Below are 20,192 nucleotides of genomic sequence, written 5' to 3' on the forward strand. Positions count from 1 at the left end.
AAAGTTTTGTGAAGAATTTTGTTGTCATTTTAATAGCGATTGCATCAAGTTTGTAGATTGGATTTGGTAATATGGCCATTTTGGTAATATTAATTCTGTCTGTTCAGGAGCAGAGGATGTCTTTGCATTTTCTAATGTCCTCTTCAATTTCTTTCTTCATAGTTCTGTAGTTTTCACCTGCTTGGATGGGTTTATTTGTAGGTATTTAATTTTTTTGAAGGTATTGGGAATTGTTTTCTAATTTCTTTCTTGGTGGGTTCATTATTCCAGTATGAGAATGCTGTTGATTTTTGTGTATTGATTTGTTTTATCCTGCCACTTTACTGAAATTGTTTATCACTGTAAGCATCTTCTAGTGGAGTTTTTGTTTTCTATAAACAATCTAGTGGAGGGTTTTTTTTGTAAACAATCATCTGCAAGAAGAGATAATCTGACTTCTTTCTTTCCTATTTGTATCCCTTGTATTTCTTTCTCTTGCCTGATTGCTCTGACTATATTAGACTGGTGAGAGCAGACATCTTTGTCTCACTCCTGATTTTAAAGGAAATGTCATTTTTTCCCCATTCAGCGTGAATTTGGCAGTGGATTTGTCCTAAATGGCTTTTATCAGTTTGGGATAAGGCCCTTCCATACTTATTTTCATCAGGGTTTTTACATGTCAAGACTTTGTCATCTATTGAGAAGATTATATAATTTTTATCCTTGATTCTACTTATGTATGTGTTACACTAATTATTTCATGTATACTGAACCATCCTTGTGTCCCTAGGATGAAGCCAACTTGGTCATGCTGTGTAAGTTTTTAATGATTTGTTGAATTTTGTTTCCCAGTATCTTATTAAGAATTTTTGCGTCTGTGTTTATAAATGTTATTGGCCTATAGTTTTCTTCTCCCCCCGCCCCCCCACCCTTTCTCTCTCTCCCTCTCTTTCTTTTGGTCCATACCTGATTTTTGGTTTTAGGGCAATTCTGTCTTCATGGAATGAATTTGAAAGTGATCCTTCCCTTTCAAATCCCTGGTTTTTGTGTGTTTCACGGAATGGCACAGTCTTTGGATCTGACTTGCAAACTCAGCCTGTGAATAGGGAAGCATTTTCCTTTTGTTTTCAGAGTTTTGGATCTGTGTCTACTGGAAGAACTGTGTGGACAGTAGCATTTATGGGCCTGCACTGGGAACACCACTTCTCCTACTTTTCCCTTTTATTTCACCTTTGCACTCTCCCATTTAGGCTGGTGTCTTTACCACCTCATGTTGTTACTCTCTGACTTGGCACATATCTTGGAGCTGTCCAGCTGTGCTGCTTCTCTGGTGCCACCGTGATTACTCCCTTAATTTCTTTTGTTTACTTCTTTACTATCCATTCTACTTAGTATTGATTATCTTTTTCACTAGAATATAAGCTCTCTTGTCTTCCTGTCCCATAGTATGCATACATTAAATATTGATTGAATACATATAAAACATTAAATGATTTACTTCTATTTTATACCATATTTTTTAATGAATTTTATGTTGGAATGATTTGTCTTAGTTTTTAAAGTTCCTTTGTTCTAGAATAAAGAATTATTAATTAGTTCATATTATTTAGTTCATAATTACAAACTCAAAGGTACATAACTATTTAATAGTTATGTACTTGGTAACAGAACTTCAAAATGTATAAAACAAAACCAAAACTGATATCAAGAAGATATAGACAAAATAACAAGTATAGTAGGAGGTTTTATTTATTTTTTCTGTATATCCTTTTATTGGTACATTTTAGGTATACAATATAGTGACATTAATCATTGGAAATTTGCACCTTTACATAATCTCTCTTGGTTCTTATTTTTTCCCCCTTCCCCAGCCCTCCCTTCAACCCCTCCATCCTTCCCTATTTACAAAGACTTTGTTTCTTTTTTTCATTTTCTCATATTAATTCCATTCCCTTCTTTCCTTTCTCCTACCCCTCCCACTTCCCCTTCCCCTTTGCCCCTTTTCTTCCTATTTCACATTATCTATTATACCTTTTAGTCCTTATTTACACTTTCAGTTTCTCACACTAGAGAAACCATTTTGTATTTACACATGTGTGTCCTGTTTGTTTCACTTAACAGTATTGCCTCAATGTGCATCCATTTAGGAATAAATGTCTCTAATTTCTTGTTTTTTATGGCTGAGTAATATTCCATTTTATTAAAAAATCACATTTTCTTTATCCAGTCTCCAGGTAATGGGCATTTGGGCTGTTTCCAAGTTTCAGCTATTACAAACTGTGCTGCTATGAACATGGGTGCACATATATCACTGTGGTATGATTCTTTTAATTCTTTGGGGAAGATACTCAGCAGGGGAACAGCTGGGTCAAATGGGACTTCCAATCCTAGTTCTTTGAGGGATCTCCATACTGATTTCCACAGTGGTTGTACCAGTCTACACTCCCACCAACAGTGGAGCAGGGTTCCTCTTTCCCCACAGCCCTGCCAACATTTGTTATTGGTTGATTTCATGATAGCCATTCTTTCTGGGGTGAGGAGGAATCTCAGCATTGTTTTCATGCATCTCTTGAATGACCAGTGATATTGAACATTTTTTCATATATTTATTTGCCATTTCAAATTCTTTGTCTGAGAAATGTCTGTTCATTTCAGATGCCCGTTTTTGGATTGGGTCTTTAAATTTTGGAGGTCTGATTTTTTTAAGTTCTTTATAGATTTAAGATAATAGACCTTTGTCTGAGGGACCACTGATGAAAATTTTTTCCCACATTGTGGGTTGTCTCTTCACACTGCTGCTGGTTTCTCTTGGTGTGCAGAAGCTTTTTAGTAAGAAGAGATCCCACTTGTTGAGTGTTTGTGCTAGTTCATGGGCAACGGAGGTTTTGTTCATAAACTCTTTTCCTACACCAATGTGTTCAAGTGTTCTACCTAACCTCTGTTCCAGCCAGTTGAGTGTTTCTGTTTTAATATTTAGATCTTTAATCCATTTCAATTTTAGTTTAGTGCATGGTGAGAGATATAGGTCTAGCTTTAGTCTTTGGCAAGTTGAAAACCAATTTCTCCAGCACCATTTATTAAAGAGGCTATTTTTCCTCCAGTGAGGATGTTTGGTTCCTTTGTCAAAGATGAGGAGGCTGAGTGTATCTGGAGTTGTTTCTGCATCTTGTAATCTGTTCCACTGGTCTTCAGGTCTGTCTCTGTGCCAGTACCATGCTGTTTTTATCACATAAGCTTTGTAGTATAGTTTCAAGTTGGGTGTTGTAATACCCCCTTGCCATATCTGTTACCTAGAATTCTTTTGCTATTCTGGGTCTCTTCTTGTTCTCAAATGAATTCTCAAATGAATTTTTGGATTGTTTTCTCAAGGTCCATGAAGTATGCTCCTGGGTTTTCAATTGGGATTGCATTGAATCTATATAGCAGTTGTGGAAGTATGGCCATTTTCACTATGTTGATCCTTCCTACCCAGGAGCTAGGGACATCTTTCCATTTTCTGATATTGTCTTCAATCTCTCTTATCAGAGTGATATAGTTTTCAGAGAAGAGGTCTTTGATTTCTTTTGTTAGGTTGATTTTTAGGTATTTCAGTTTTTTTGTATGCTATTGTGAAAGGAATTGTTTGCCCTATTTCTCAGTGAGTCTGTTGTTCGTGTAGAGGAAAGCTATTGATTTTTGTGTGTTGACCTTGTATCCAGCTACTTTACTGAATTTGGTTATTAAGTCTAGAAGACTTTTGGTGGAGTTCTTGGGGTCTTCTCTATAGAGTATCATGTCCTCTGCAGTAATGTCAATCTGACTTCTTCATTTCCTATCTTTATTCCTTTTATTTCTTTCTCTTGTCAAATTGCCATGGCTAATGTTTCCAAAACTATATTGAACAAGAGTGGTGATAGTGGACATCCTTGTCTTGTTCCTGATTTTAGTGTGAAGGATTTCAGTTTTTGAGCATTTAGTATGATATTGACTGTTGGTTTTTCATAGTTGGTTTTTATCAGATTGAGGTAGAGACCATCTATTCCGATTTTTTATAGGGTTTTTATCATAAATGCATGTTGGATTTTGTCAGATGCTTTTTCTGCCTCTATTGAGATGATCATATAGTTTTTGTCCCTGACTCTATTGATATAGTGTATTAGATTTATTGATTTATGAATGTTGAACCATCCCTGCATCCCTGGGATGAATCCCACTTGATCAGGGTTTTATGATCTTCTTGATGATCTTCTTCATTCTGTTTGCCAGTATCTTATTAAGGATTTTTGCATCTATGTTCATTAGTGAGATTGGCCTATAGTTTTCTTTTTCAGTTGGGTCTTTCTCTGCTTTGGAGATCAAGGTGATGTTTGCTTCCAGGAATGATTTTGGGAGTATTGCTTCCCTTTCAATTTCGTTGAAGAGTTTAAACAGTAGTGACAGTAGTTTCTCTCTAAATGTCTTGTAGAATTCAGCAGTGAAACCATCAGGACCCAGGCTTTTCTTGGTTGGTAAGTTTTTAATTACATTTTCAATTTCATTGATTGATGTTGGGTTATTTAGAATTTTTAGGTCTTCTTCATTCAACTTTGGTAATTCATACATGTCTAGGAATCTGTCCATTTCTTCTGTGTTTTCCATCTTATTGACATATAGGTTCTCATAGTAGGTGTTGATGAGTCTCTGGATTTCTGCTCAGTCTGTTGTAATTTCACTCTTTTCATTCCTAATTGCATGGATTTGGACCTTTTCTTTCCTTTTTCTGATAAGGTTGGCTAATGTTTTGTCAGTTTTGTTTATTCTTTCAATAACTAACTCTTGCCTTCATTGATTTTTTGTATCATTCTCTTAGTCTCCATTGCATTGATTTCTGTCCTGATCTTTATAATTTCCTCCTTTCTATAGGCCTTGGGTTTGTCCTGCTCTTCTTTTTCTAGAAGCTTGAGGTTCAGCATCAGGTTGTTTAATTGGGCTTGCTCTGTTTTGCTAATATGAGTATTCACTGGTATGAATTTCCCTCCTAAGACTTTCATTGTGTCCCATAGATTCCGATATGTTGTATTGTCACTGTCATTTAATTGAAGGAACTGTCTGATTTCTTCTTTAATTTCCTCTGTGACCCATTCATTATTCAGAAGAGTGTTGTTCAATTTCCACATATTTATGAGATTTTAGAGGTTTCTGTTGCTATTGATCTCCAATTTCATCACATTGTGGTCTGATAATATACAAGGGATAACTTCAGTTTCTTTGCACTTACCTAAATATGTTCTATGAGTGAGATTTTTCTCTTTTGGAGAACGACCCATGTGCAGATGAAAAGAATGTGTATTCTGATTTTGTGGGGTGGAACACTCTGTAAACAACTGTTAAGTTCATTTGTTCAAGAGTTTGAGTTCTAGAATTTTGTTGCTTATATTTTTTCTAGTTGATCTATCTATTTGTGACAGTGGGGTATTGAGGTCCCCTACTACTATTGTATTAGTGCATATATGACTTTTCATGTCCATTAGTATTTATTTTATATAGTTGGGTGCACTAGTGTTTGGCCCATAGATATTTATGATTGTCATCTCTTCCTTGTGGATTGCTCCCTTTACAAGGATGTAGTGTCCTTCTTCATCTCTCTTAATCAGTGTGGGTTTGAAATCCACTTGATCTGGAAAGAGGATAGCTACTCCTGCTTCTTTTAGGGCTTCCTGTCGCATGGAGTATTGTTTTCCACCCTTTAACTTTCAATCTATGAGTTTCTTTTTGAATTAAGTGTGTTTCTTGTATGCAGCATATTGTTGGATCTTGCTTCTTGACCCATTCTGCCAGTCTATTTCTTTTGATTGGAGAGTTGAGACCATTAACATTGATGGTTATAACTGATACGTACTGTTTTTATTGTCATGACTTTTTCTTTTTGTTGGAGTCTTCCCCTTTGCTTTTAATTTCTTGTTGTGCCTGGTGAATTCATTCTGCTGGGCTTCCTGGGGTTGTGATCCTCATTGTCTTTTCCTAGGATTTTGTCTAAAATTTTATGGAGTGCTGGTTTGGTATTCATGAAGTTCCTAAGATGCTCTTTGTCATGAAAGTATCTTATTTCTCCATCAATTTTGAAAGATAGTTTTGCAGGGTGCATCAGTGTAGGTTGGAGGTTGTTTTCCTTTAGGGCTTGAAATACATCACTCCAAGCTCTTCTTGCCTTGAGTGTTTGCATTGAGAAGTCTGTTGTGATTCTGATGGTCTTTCCTTTGTATGTGATTTGTTTCTTATCTCTTACTGCTTGTAAAATTTTTTTCCTCTGTTGGGTTTCTGGAATCCCATTATATGTCTATGTGTAGATTTTTTTTATCAAGGCCAGTTGGAGTCCTATATGCCTCACTTATCTGTATGTCAAGTTCTTTTCCCCTCCTTGGGAAGTTTTCTGCCATTACTTCTGTGAAGAGTTTTTTTATGTCATCTGGACTCTCTCCTGTTTCTTCATTGACTCCCGTCTGTCTGATTTTATTCTTCTTTGCATCATCTAGCAGCTGCTGGATTGATTTCTCATGTTCCCTTACAATTTTAAAGCAATTTTTCTTTTCCTTGTCACTAATTGCCATCTTATCTTCTATATCTGAAATTCTTTCCTCACATTGGCTCATTCTGCTGTGTAGACTTTCATTGGAGCTTTTAATCTCTTGGACATCTGTTTGCATCTGTTTTATGGATTCCATTTGTTTCCCATGTTGCGATTCCATCATGTTCCTCAGCTCCTCTCTAGATTTATTAATCTTGTCTTGTCCTATGGACACAATCTCTGCTGTTATGTGAGAAATTATTTCTGATTTCATTTTTTCTTTCTTTCATCTTTTCTTTTGTTGCTTGTTCAGGGAGTCCAGGTGGTTGAGTATCAGAGTGTTCCATCTCGTTTCCCTCTGGGGTTGCTGTAGGTGACCTGGAAATCTGGTTCTGAGGCTTGTTTACATATCTTCTCATTTTGGTGGGGGTAGGGGTGGAGAATGCTGCTGCCACTCGCGCAGTTCACCTCCTCTGTGCTGGAAGCAGTGGTAGGTTGGCCTGGAAGCCTCCTCTGTGCTGGGAGCTGTGGCACATTGACCTGGAAGCCTCCTCTGCTGGAGGTCTTATTTTTTAAGACCATACTCATAGCAACAATAAGGTGAACTCTTATACCATATTGGAGTGAAACTAGGAACTGACAGCAGAAATATACTTAGAATACAATTAACTTTTTTCTTTTTTTTCTATTATCTGTTTTGTATTACATTATTTGTATATTAACTTTATGTAATGGAAACCATGTGATATTGAAGGTTGTGTATCTGATTTATTTCACTTAACATTATGATCTTATGCTTCCATTTACCTACAGATACCTAAAATTTATTTTTCTTTATGGCAGACTAGTACTCTACCACATTTTCTTTATCCAGTCATTTGTTGATGGGCATATAGACTGTCTCCAAGATTTAGCTATTATGAATTGTGCTGCTTTAAACATATGTCACTGGAGTATGATGTTTTTAACTCATTTTAGAAGATGCCAAAAAGGGACAAACTACCTGGGTCAAATAGAATTTCTATTTTTAGGTTGTTGAAGATTCTCTGTACTGATTTTCGTATTAGTTTACACTCCACTAACAATGAAGAAGGGTTCCTTTCCCCACACAGCCTTGTTAGCATTTGTTATTGGTCGATTTCTTGATGCTAGTCATTCTTTTCAGGGTGAGATGGAATCTTAAAGTTGTTTTAATATGTACTTCTTGAATGGCCAGTGATGTAGAATATATTTTCATGTATTTATTGGCCATTTGTATTTTTTTATCTGAGAAGGTTTTTTTCATTTCAGATGCCCATTTTTTTTTAATTGGGTCTTTAAATTTGGAAGGTCTAATTGTTTTGAGTTCTTATGTGTTCTAGATGTTAGTCCTTTGAGGAGCAGCTGGTGAAATTTTTTTTCCCATTCTGTGGATTATCTCTTCATTTTGTTGGTGGTTTCTTTTGATGTGCCAAAGCTTTGTAATTTAATGTGATCCCATTTATTGAATCTTGGTATTATTTCTTGTGCAACATTCAGAAAGTCTTTGCTTACACCTATGTCTTTGAGAGTTTTACCTTTTTTGTCTTGTAGCAGATAGTTTCTGTTCTAGTGTTGAGATCTTTGATCTGTTTTTATTTTAATATACTGTATGATGAGAGATATAAGTCTAAGTTCAACTTTTGGCATGTGGATAGCCAGTTTTCCAAGCATCCTTTGGTAAAGAGGCTTTCTTTCTTCCAATGAAGAGATTTGGCCCCTTTGTCAAAGATTACATAACTGAGTACCTGGAGTTGTTTCTTTATCATCTATTCTGTTCCATTAATCTATACGCCTGGTTTTATTTGCCAATAACATGCTGCTTTTATGACTACCTTTGTAGTATAACTTGAGGTCTGGGATTGTGATGCCCCTCTCCCCCCTTGCCCTTGTTGCCTAGAATTTCTTCTGCTATTCTAGGTCTTTGCTAGTTCCATTTGAACGTTAGGATTGCTTTCTCCAGTTCTATAAGAAATATTATTGGGATTTTGAATGCAGTTGCTTAAATCTATATAACACTTTTGAAAGTATGACCATTTTGCCTATATTGGTTCCACCTATGTAGGAACAGGAGATATCTTCTGGTATCCTTTTTCAGAGTATTATAGTTATGTTGAAGTCTTTCACTTCCTTGGTTAGGTTAATTTATAAGTATTTCATTTTTCTTAATGCTGCTGTGAAAGTTATTATTTCCCTAATTTCCCTCTCAGTGAGTTTATTATTGGCACACAAGAATGCGATTGATTTTTGAGTGTTGACTTTATATCCTGCTACACTAGCAAATGTTTGTAGACTTTTGGTAAGAGTTTGGTAGAGTTTTTAGGGTCGTCTATGTAGAGGATCATATCACCTCCAGATAATGTAGTTTAAGTTCTTTCCCTATCCATCTCTCTTTTATTTCTTTCTCATGTCTAATTGCTCTAGCTTGTATTTTGAGAACTATGTTGGATCAAAAATAGCTTCCTTTCCCCAGCCTTTCCACAGGGAGAGGCCACGGTGCCTTGTTCTTCCCTTTTCTTATTTTTTCCCCCTTCCCCATTCCTTTTCTTTTCTTTTTCCCCTTCCTCTTTCCACCATTTCCCCTTGGGGGTGCTTCCCCTGAGCAGGGGCCGAGCCGGTCTCAGGGAGCTCCCTCCTCACCTGGGCACCAGCAGCAAAGGTGGATTCAGGCCCGGGGTCATCATGGAACTGAGTCGCTGACGACCCAGCCACAACCTTGTGACCCGCCCACAGCCCGGCTCCCTTATCCCTCCTTGCCAGTCTGGTCCTTGTTCCGTGCACCCTCAGAGAGAAGGAGGCAGTGTCTCCGATGCCCCCGAGTCACCCCTAGGAGGCCTACAGCTCTCCAGGGAGAAGGAGGATGAAGAGGAGGAGGTAGTTACATCAAGCTGGGTGGCAGGCAGAACCAAAGGATATCATGAAGTTTCCAGGACCTTTGGCAAACCAGAGATTGTCTTTCTTATTGCAAAAGGCAATCTCTAGGGAAGCCCAGATGTGGAAGGTTTAATGTGCCGAAAATACCTACAAATCAGTGTTTCTCCCTCCCAGAGAGATGAAGTAATTCATGGGCTGGCCAAACTCAAGTACCAATTCAACCTTTACCCAGAAACATTTGCTCTGGCTAGCAGTCTTTTGGACAGGTTTTTAGCTACTGTAAAGGCCCACCCAAAATACTTAAGTTGTATTGCAATTAGCTGCTTTTTCCTAGCTGTCAAGACTGTTAAAGAGGATGAGAAATTTCCAGTACTCAAGGTATTGGCAAGAGACAGTTTCTGTGGATGTTGCCCTTCTGAAATTTTGAGAATGGAGAGAATTATTTTGGATAAGTTGAATTGGGATCTTCACACAGCGACACCATTGGATTTTCTTTACATTTCCCACACCATTGCAGTGTCAATGAGGCCTCAGTTACTTTTCAGTTTGCCCAAATTGAGCTCGTCTCAACATTTGGCATATCTTACCAAACAGCTACTTCACTGTACAGCCTGCAACCAACTTTTCCAATTCAAAGGATCCATGCCTCCTCTGGCCATGGTTAGCTTGGAAATGAAGAAACTTATTCCTGATTGGCTTCCTCGTAAATTGAACTGCTCCAGAAAGCACAGATGGATAGCTCCCAGTTGATCCACTGTTGGGAGCTTGTGGCACATCACCTTTCTACACTGCAGTTTTCCCTGCCTCTAGATTCCGTTTATGTCTACCACCCCCTCAAGCACACCCTGGTGACCTGTGACAAAGGAGCATTCAGATTATATCCCTCCTTTATCTCAGGCCCAGATTTCTCCAAGGACAACAGCAAGCCAGAAGTGCCAGTCAGAGGTACAGCAGACTTCTGCCATCATCTTGCAGCTGCCAGTGGGTGCAAGCACACCTCTGCTAAAATGCAAAGTGGAGGAAATGGAAGTGGATGACTTCTATGATGGAATCAAGCAGCTCTTATAATGAAGACAATGCTGCAGAAAATGTGGCTTCTGTGTGTGGCACTGATTTATCAAGACAAGAGGGACATGCTTCCCCTTGTCTACCTTTGCAGCCTGTTTCTGTCATGTAGTTTCAACATGTGTTACCTTCCAGTGCAAACTAAGCTTGGCTACTTTGTGAATAACCTGTAAAACTAGGAAAGGCTATGGAGGGATATATACCTTATCAGGCTGATTTGAAATGAGCCAGAAAAAGAAAAAAACACACACCCTCTTTTACTTGTGCAGATAATTATAATTCAGCATTGTTTAAAGGCCAAAAAATACCTACCAAAACATTTTTAAAAAGTAAATTTCTTTGTAGTATGTCACTTCTGCTCTTTTCTTTGCTAAAATGTAATTTGCCCCATGTCAACAAATTACAATATTTGGAAAAAAATTCCAAAATTCACAGCTATTTTCCCAGCATCCTGATTTATTTTCCTCTTGCTTTTTCTTGCTTCTTCATTCAATACTAAATAAATTTTATGGATGTTGATCTATGTTCTCTGACTTCCACTGAATAGGAAACCCCCCTAAGTTGTTTTTTTTTAAAGCAAAATTAGTGTGACAGCCATATTGAATCCATGGCTTTGATTCCAGTTAGTGTGGAAAGTGTACTTTGGAATTGTCCTAAAGAATCAGAGGTGATAATAGACAAAGTTCTCACATTACCACATGGATTTTATTTCTCATTTCAATTTTTACAGTTTAAAAACAAAATTACAGCTTTATTTTAAACTTTAAAACGGCATGTAACTAGAACACTTAGATTTGTTGAAAGCATTTTTGCCATGTGTATGAAAGAATTTGTGACAAAGTTAATATATCCAGGTGCTTACCAAAGAAACCTGTATGTAACATCATTAGATTTTTGTAAGTGATCTGTTTTCACTCATTTGTAATCAGGAGTCTGTCTAGATGTTGGGGCAGCTCTATGACTTGAGTCTGTAACATGTAATTCAGAACCCTCATTTTATGTTAGGCTGGTAGGGTTTTCTGATAAAAATTATTCCATGTTGCCGGGGATTTAGTTCAGTGGTTCTGTCACCTGCCTCCCAAGCTCAAGGACCTGAGTTCGATCCCCAGTATAAAAAAATATATATATATTCCATGTCTCATAACCTACCTGTATTTCCCTTGAAGACTTGGATCCTGAGCTCCCTTTGCAGTCTGAAGAAGGTATTGCAGTCAGAACCATGTACCAATGATAAAAGCCTCTGGTAGCAATAAAAAGTTGTCCTCAAAAATAATGATAGCAGATATCCTTGTCTTATTCCTGATTTTAGAGGGAAAGCTTTTAGCTTTTCTCTGCTAAGTATGATGGTGACCTTTGGTTTGTCATAGGTAGCTTTTATCAGATTAAGATAAAGACCTTCTATTCCTATTTCCTTGAGTTTTTTTTTTTATCAAGAATGGATGCTGAATTTTGTCAAATGGTTTTTCTGCATTTAATAAGATTATCCTATGGCTTTTGTACTGTTTATGTGGTAAATTGCATTTACTGATCTTCTATTCCTGTTTTTGAGGTTTTTATCATGAATAAATGGTGAATTTTGTCAATCGCTTTTTATCTATTAAGAGATGATCATATGGTCTTTGTCCTGTTTCTGTTTATGTGGTGAATTACATTTATTTTTATTTTTTTTATTAAATTCTTTTATTGGTACGTTGTAGGTATACAACACAATTACATTTCTCATTGGGAATTGTACCTTTACATAATGCATTTTGGTTCTTATTTTTTCCCCCATTCCTAGCCCTCCCTTCACCCCCTCCACCCTTCCCTATTTACAAAGACTTTATTTCCATTTTTTCCATTTCTCATCTTTTTTCCTTTCTCTTCTTTCCTTTCCCCTGCGCCTCCCACTACCCCTACCCCTTTGGACCTTTTCTTCCTATTTTACATTATCGATTATTCATTCTAATCATTGGTACATTTTAGGTATACAATATAATGACATTCATCATTGGAAATTAGCACCTTTACATAGTCTCTCTTGGTTCTTATTTTTCACCCTTGCCCAGCCCTCCCTTCAACCCCTCCAGTCCTCCCTATTTACAAAGATTTTGTTCCTATTTTTCCATTTTCTCATATTAATCCCATTCCCTTCTATCCTTTCCCCTAGCCCTCCCACTTCCTTCCCCTTTGCCCCTTTTCTTCCTATTTCACATTACCTATTCACTAAATTCACATTCACTAAATATTATAGATTTAGTCCTTATTTACACTTTCAGTTTCTCACACCAGAGAAACTATTTGGAATTTATTCATGTGTGTCCAATTTATTTCACTTAAGAGTATCACCTCAATGTGCATCCACTTACCTATAAATGTCTCTAATTTCTCATTCTTTATGGCTGAGTAGTACTCCATTTTATTAAAAAAACCACATTTTCTTTATCCAGTCTCCAGTTGATGGGCATTTGGGCTGTTTCCAAGTTTTAGCTATTACAAACTGTGCTGCTATGAACATGGGTGCACATATATCACTGTGGTATGATTCTTTTAATTCTTTGGGGAAGATTCCCAGTAGGGAAATAGCAGGGTCAAATGGGACTTCCAGTCCTAGTTCTTTGAGGTATCTCCATACTGATTTCCACAGTGGTTGCACCAGTCTACACTCCCACCAGCAGTGGAGCAGGGTTCCTCTTTCCCCACAGCCCTGCCAGCATTTGTTATTGGTTGATTTCATGATAGCAGCCATTCTTTCTGGAGTGAAGTGGAATCTCAGCGTTGTTTTCATTTGCATCTCTCGAATGTCTAGGTCCATTCTTGAGAGTAAAAGGTATATTTCAGGTCCCCATGTTTCATTACGACACTATAGATTAAGCACAAACAATATAAAATTATGTCAACTCACTATTTTTACATGAAACCTTATAGATACATGATCTAGATATGTATAAATGATTCACTTAAACCCACACAACATGTGTACATTTGCACATCTCCACCTGGGATGTGTATTTCTTGGAAAACTTGTGAAGAAATATTGACATCAAACTTAATGTATTATTTTCACAAGTCTCCATTACATGACAAATTTTCAAAGAAGTTTCAAAATAGGCTTACATACATAAAAGTTTCTCCCCAGTGGGATTTCTTTCATGTATTTAAAAATGTGTATGGCATCATTCCCAATTACTTATTACATAGGTCTCTACCTTGTGAGTTCTTCCATATACTTGAAAATTGTCTGTACTGAGGATTTGCATATTGCTTACATTCATAGGATTAATACCAAGTGTGTATCCTTCCATGTATTTTACATTCACTGAGCCTGCTGAAAGCTTTCCTGAATTGCTAACATACATAGGGTTTCTCTCCAGTGTGACATCTTTCATGTATTTGACAATAATTGTTTCTGTGGAAAGCTTTCCCACATAGTTTACATACATACGGTTTCTCCCCACTGTGAATTCTTTCATGGCCTTTACAAGTACTATGATTTCTGAAGGCTTTCCCACATTGCTTACATACATAGGGTTTCTCTCCACTGTGAACTCTTTCATGTGTTTGATAAGCTCTATGGGTGGGAAAAGCTTTCCCACATTGCTTACATACATAGGGTTTCTCCCCACTGTGATTTCTTTCATGGATCTGAACATTATTCTGTGTGCTGCAGGCTTTCAAATTTTTCTTACATACAAAGCCCTTTTCTCTAAGGTGAGTTCTTTCAGTAAGGTCAGAGTAGGATTTCCCACATTGATCATATTCACAGGGATTCTCTCCATCCTTTGCCCTTGCATGCTTCTGAAAGGACTGGAAATCACTGGAGTTTCTTCCATGTTGATTACATTTATGCACCTCTTCAGATCCCAAATATTTATATGACTTCAGTGCAGTGTGAGGAATGATAGGCACAGTCAGTGAGAAATGACCACTCAGAGGCTTCCTAAGAGCAAGGCTTTCAGCTGGTTTCACATCCACATTAGCATCTGGAGTCCAAAGGAATATTTCTTCATGTTGATTCCAAGCTTTATATTGATAGCATTTCACTACCTCTTTCTTTCTTAGATTTCTCCAGTAAATTTTGTATTCTTCTTCAACTTCCAGGTGATCCCAGGCTTTTCTATAGCAGCCAAGTTGCTAAAGGTTTCCCTCATCACGTCTCTGTAGAGCTTCTTTTGGGATGGATCCAGCAAAGCCCATTCCTCCATGGTGAAGCTCACAGCCACATCTTCAAAGGTCACTGCCTCCATTGCGTGGCCTCTGGGTCTCCCGGGGTCACTCCTATGCGGGCCGCAGCCAGTAGAGGTCACAGCAGGCGGTGGGCAGCGCTCCAGTGGTCAGGCGCCGCCCTTTGTCGCCTTGACACCGCTACATTTATTGATTTGCATGTTAAATTATCCCTAGAATGAATCCTACTTGGTCACTATGTGTGATCTTTCTGATGCTTTTCTACCTTCTGTTTGCCATTATCTTATTGAGGATTTTTGCATCTGTGATCATTAAAGAGACTGGTCTTTAGCTCTCTTTTTTGGTTGGGTCTTTTTCTGGTTTGGGAATCAGGGTAATGCTTGCTTCTAGGAATGACTTTGGGAGTAATATTTCCCTTTCCATTTCATTAAAAAGTTTGAAGAGTATTAGATATTCTGTAAAGTTCTTATAGAATTTGGCAGTGAATCTGTTGGGGCCTGGGCTTTTCTTCGTAGTTTTATTTTAATACCTCTTCAGTTTCACTGACTGATATTGGTTTATTTAAAATTTTTATATCCTTCTGGTTCACCTTTGGTAGTTTATATGTGTCTAATAATTTAACCATTTCTTGATTTCTTCTCTGTGTTTTATAATTCCTTCTTTGCACTAATTTTAGGTTTGAATTCTTCTTGTTTTTCCAGGATCTTGAGGCGCATGATTAGATAATTTGAATGCATTCTGTTTTTCTAACGTTAGAATTAACTGTTTATAATTAAATTATACTATTTATAGTTTATAAATATTTGTAACTAAATTATAAATCCCTCTTACAACTGCTTTTATTGTATCCCATAGATTCTGGTGTTCTGTAATGGCATTATTGTTTGCTTGCAGAAACTGTCTAATTTTTTCTTTAATTTCCTGTGTGAAGGGCTGGGATGTTGCTCAGTGGCACTGTGCTTGCCTGGCAAGCTCAAGGTCCTGAGTTCAATCCCCAGTACCACAAAAAAGAAAAGAAAGACTTTTATGGGCTGAGGATTTAGCTCATTGGTTCCACCACCTGCTTTGCAAGCACAAGGACCAGAGTTTGATCCCTGGTACCAAAAAAAAAATTTTACTCCTTTGCTGTTTGTTTTAGGGGCCAGGATTTAGCTCAGTGGTTCCACCACCTGCCTCACAAGCGCAAGGTCTGGAGTTCAGTCCCTGGTACCAAAAAAAAAAAAAGGAATAACTTCCTGTGTGACCTAATGATCATTCAAGAGGGTATTGTTTGTTTTCCATATATTTGCATATCTTCTGTGGTGTCTTTTGCCATTGATTTCTAGTCTTGTTGCACTATGATCTGATAATATGCATGGGATAATTTCAATTCTTTTGCATTTACTTAAGCATGCTCTATGTGCTAGTATGTGGTCTATTTTGGAGAAAGTCCCAGGTGCTGCTGAGAAGAATGTGTACTTCGTTGTTTTTTAGTGGAACACTGTAAATATCTATTAGATTCATTTGTTGAAAGGTTTGGTTCAGCTCTGATACTTCTTTGATGACTTTTTGCCTAGTTGATCTGTCCCTTTGCGAGTGTGGTATTGAGAGCCCCCATTACAATTGTATTGGTGTTCATCTGATTTTTAATGTCCATTAATGTTTGCTTTATGAATCAGTGCACACATGATTGTTAACTCTTCCTGTTGAACTGTTCCCTTAACCAGTATGTAATGAACTTCTTTATCTCTTCTGATCTAAAATTATTTCACTGTTTCTTGTAGATTCAGCCTCCTTTCTTTGAATTGTGAGCCAGGGATAAAGTGCAGAGTGCCCCATCCTTTTTCTGTGTTATGTTCTGTCTCTTCAATTTCTCTGCAGGCTGCAACTTTCCCATCAGATCCTTCCTGGGTCCCAGGACTCCACTTGTCTCCTTCTTTACTTTCTCAGGTTATTGTTTTCCAGTGTCTGGAAAGCAGCAACAGGCTATTGCTGCTTATCACTCAAATCTTTACATCATTTTTCTCTCATCTTTAGAAGTAAAAAAATTCATTCCCCAAATCAGATGCCACATCCCTGATTTTTTTAAGAAAAAAAAATCTGTTCTGATTGCTATTGCAGTATTTGACTATGGGATAACACCTGTTAGTTTGTAATTTTTGCTTGCTTTTTTTTTTTTCTGGTACCAGGGATCGAACTCAGGACGTTGTGATTACAAGGCAGATGCAGTGCTGCTGAGGTATATCCCCAGCCCCTTTCCTTGCTTTTTTATGTTGTACATTTCTCTTCCATAATAACTATAGATTACACATTTCTCTGTTCTTCACATCTCTTAGTGATTGATTCTTCTGTGGTAGAATGCTTAAAATACTTTTAAAAAGTGATTTACATTTATAGTGTATTTTATAATGTATGAAGTCTTTCACATTTAATAGAAATACATAATAGACATTCTTCTGATATTAATGGTGTGTATTATTACTCTAGATTGTTTTTAGTACAACAAAGTAGCATTATATTACATGAAACAGGAGTAAGCCCCCTAGTGAGGTACAATGTATGATCATGAGTTTATCAACAAGTACCAAACTGAGTTGTTTTATCTCTTTGTCCCCAACACATGGCCTAGAACCTGGAACATGTCTCTATTAAATATTAAGTATGTAATTTAAAAAATAAAATTGGAAGTCAGAGTTTTAGCAGTTTTCATGTTTCTTTTTAAAATTTCATTGGTACCTCCAATCTCTGGAACCATACAATCACAAATAAATTTGTAATTACTGGCAATAAAATTTAAAAATATCTCTACCTCTAGCTATTTTATCATAAATTTGATTCTTTTTTAAAATAAATTTTATTTTATGCCATTACCCCCTCAGGCTCCCCCCCTCCCCTCCCTCCCCTCCATGTACAAAAGCTTTGTTTCCATTTTTTCATAACTTTGATTCTTATACACAAGTGGAATTATCATTATCATATCTAGAATTATCATTTCTGCATTAGAAATTGTCTAGTTTTCCTGATTCTCATCTAATTTTCATCTATTTCTTGACTATTTCTTGTGTACCCATTTATATCCATATTTCTCTTCTTTGTGAAACATAGCTGTTTTTATCTCGTTAGGCTGAAAAATATCTGTTATAATGTTCTAATAACTACTCGATTTGATGATTTTACACAAGGTAACATCCCCGGTTTTCAGAAGGTCTTTCCCTGGTTACATGGAGCAGCAGTGACATACAGTGGCTATCTAGATTATTTGCTGTACATATTACAGAACACATACTGTATCCATATTTTCTTTTTCTAATATAACAAATTGAGCTATACATTAATTTTTCATATTGCAGTATAGGACAGCATATAATTTTAATACTAAGTAAATCGATAGAAGAGCACATTAGGTACATTTCCACCCAAAATAGTATTATTTATTTATTTATTTATTTGTACATTTTAGGTATAAAATACATTTACATTTATGATTGGGTGTTTGTACCTGAGCATGATGTATCTTAGGTCTTATTTTTCACCCATTACCTGTGCACCCTTCATACACTCCACCCTTCCCTATTTACACAGACTTTGATTCCATTTTTTTTTCTTTCTCATTATTTTTCCTTTCCCTTCTTCCCTTTCCCCTTCCCCTCCCACCCCCCCCCCAACCCTTGGACCTTTTCCTATTTCAAATTATCAGTTATTCATTTTAATCATTTTCATCCTTATTTACACTTTCAGTTTCTCACATTGGAGAAACTATTCGGTATTTACACGTGTGTCCTATTTATTTCACTTAAGAGTATAGGCTCAATATGTGTCCATTTAGCTATAAATGTCTGTAGCTTCTCATTCTTTATGGCTGAGTAGTACTCTATTTTATTAAAAAAACACATCTTCTTTATCCAGTTTCCAGTTGATGGGCCCTTGGGCTGTTTCCAAGCTTTAGCTATTACAGACTGTGTCGCTATAAACATAGGTGTACATATATCGCTGTGGTATGATTCTTTTAATTCTTTGGGGAAGATTCCCAGTAGGGGAATAGCTGGGTCAAATGGGACCTCTAGCCCTAGTTCTTTGAGGTATCTCTATACTGACATCCACAGTGGTTGCACCAGTCTGCACTCTCACCAACAATGGAGAAGGGTTCCTTTCTCTCCTCACCCCCTCCAGCATCTGTTATTGGTTGATTTCTTGATAGCAGCCATTCTTTCTGGGGTGAGGTGGAATCTCAGTGTTGCTTTCATCTGCATCTCTCAAATGACCAGTGATGTTGAACATTTTTTCATATATTTATTTTCTGCTTTTAATTCTTTGTCTGAGAAATGTCTGTTCATTTCAGATGCCCATTTTTGAATTGGGTCTTTGAATTTGAGGGGTCTGATTTTTCTCAGTTCTTTATATATTCTGGATAGTAGTCCTTTGTCTGAGGTACAGCTGCTAAAACTTAGTTCCCACATTGTAGGTTGTCTCTTAGCTCTGTTGGTAGTTTCTCTTGCAGTGCAGAAGCTTTTTAATGCAATGAGATCCCAGTTGTTGATTCCTTGTGCTAGCTCCCGTGCTACTGAAGATTTGTTCATAAAGTCTTTTCCTATGCCAATGTCTTTGAGAGTTCTACCTAACTTATCTTCCAGCAAGTTTAGTGTTTCTGTCTTAATATTTAGATCTTTAATCCACTTTGATCTTAGTTTAGTGTGCGGTTATAGGTATGGGTCTAGTTTTAATCTCTGGCAGGTTGAAATCCAGTTTTTCCAACACCATTTGTTAAATAGGCTATCTTTCCTCCAATTAGGGTGGTTGGCTCTTTTGTCAAAGATGAGGTGGCTGAGTATGTCTGGAGTTGTTTCTGCCTCTTCTTATCTATTCCACTGATCTTTGGATCTGTTTCTTTGCTAGTACCATGCTGTTTTTATCAGAGTGGCTTTGTAGTATAGTTTCAAGTTGGGGATTGTGATACCCCCTGCCATGTCTCTGTTGCCTAGAATTGCTTTTGCTATTCTAGGTTTCTTCTGCTTCCAAATGAATTTTTGCATTGTTTTCTCTAGTTCTGTGAAGTATATTGTTGGAATTTCAGTTGGCATTGCATTGAATCTATATAGTAGTTTTGGAAGTATAGCCATTTTCACTATATTGGTTCTTCCTACCCAGGAACAAGGGATATCTTTCCATTTTCTTAAATCCTCTTCGATTTCCTTCAGAATGCGGTAGTTTTCATTGTAGAGGTTTTTACTTCCTTTGTTAGGTTGATTCCTAGATATTTCATTTTTTTAGATGCTGTTGTTTCTCGAATTTCTCTCTCAATGGTTCTGCTGTTTGCGTATAAGAAGGGTATTGTTTTTTGAGTGTTGACCTTGTATCCAGCTACTCTACTGAATCTGTCAATTAGGTCTAGAAGACTTTTGACTGAATTTTTTGGATCTTCTATGTAAAGTATCATATTATCAGCAAATAATGACAGTTTCACTTCTTCCTTTCCTATCTTTGTTCTTTTTCTTTCTTTCTTTTTTCTAATTGCTATGGCTAATGTTTCCAGAACAATATTGAACAGGATTGGTGATAGTGGGCATCCTTGTCTTGTTCCTGATTTTAGTGT

General features: G+C 37.0%; 1 protein-coding gene and 2 pseudogenes across 4 annotated transcripts in view; 2 read left to right on the top strand and 1 right to left on the bottom strand.

Annotated features, from left to right (window-relative positions):
- Redic1 (regulator of DNA class I crossover intermediates 1) overlaps positions 1-20,192 on the top strand; it is a 110,038-nt gene that overhangs the window by 48,596 nt on the left and 41,250 nt on the right. The window lies entirely within an intron of this gene.
- LOC101705569 (cyclin-I pseudogene) lies at positions 9,419-10,793 on the top strand (annotated as a pseudogene).
- LOC147821481 (uncharacterized) lies at positions 13,787-14,589 on the bottom strand (annotated as a pseudogene).

Source organism: Heterocephalus glaber, unplaced genomic scaffold, assembly GCF_053883595.1.
Source record: "Heterocephalus glaber isolate CG9 unplaced genomic scaffold, H.glaber_assembly_v1.0 deba00001733, whole genome shotgun sequence".
In the NCBI taxonomy this organism is placed as follows: Eukaryota; Metazoa; Chordata; class Mammalia; order Rodentia; family Bathyergidae; genus Heterocephalus; species Heterocephalus glaber.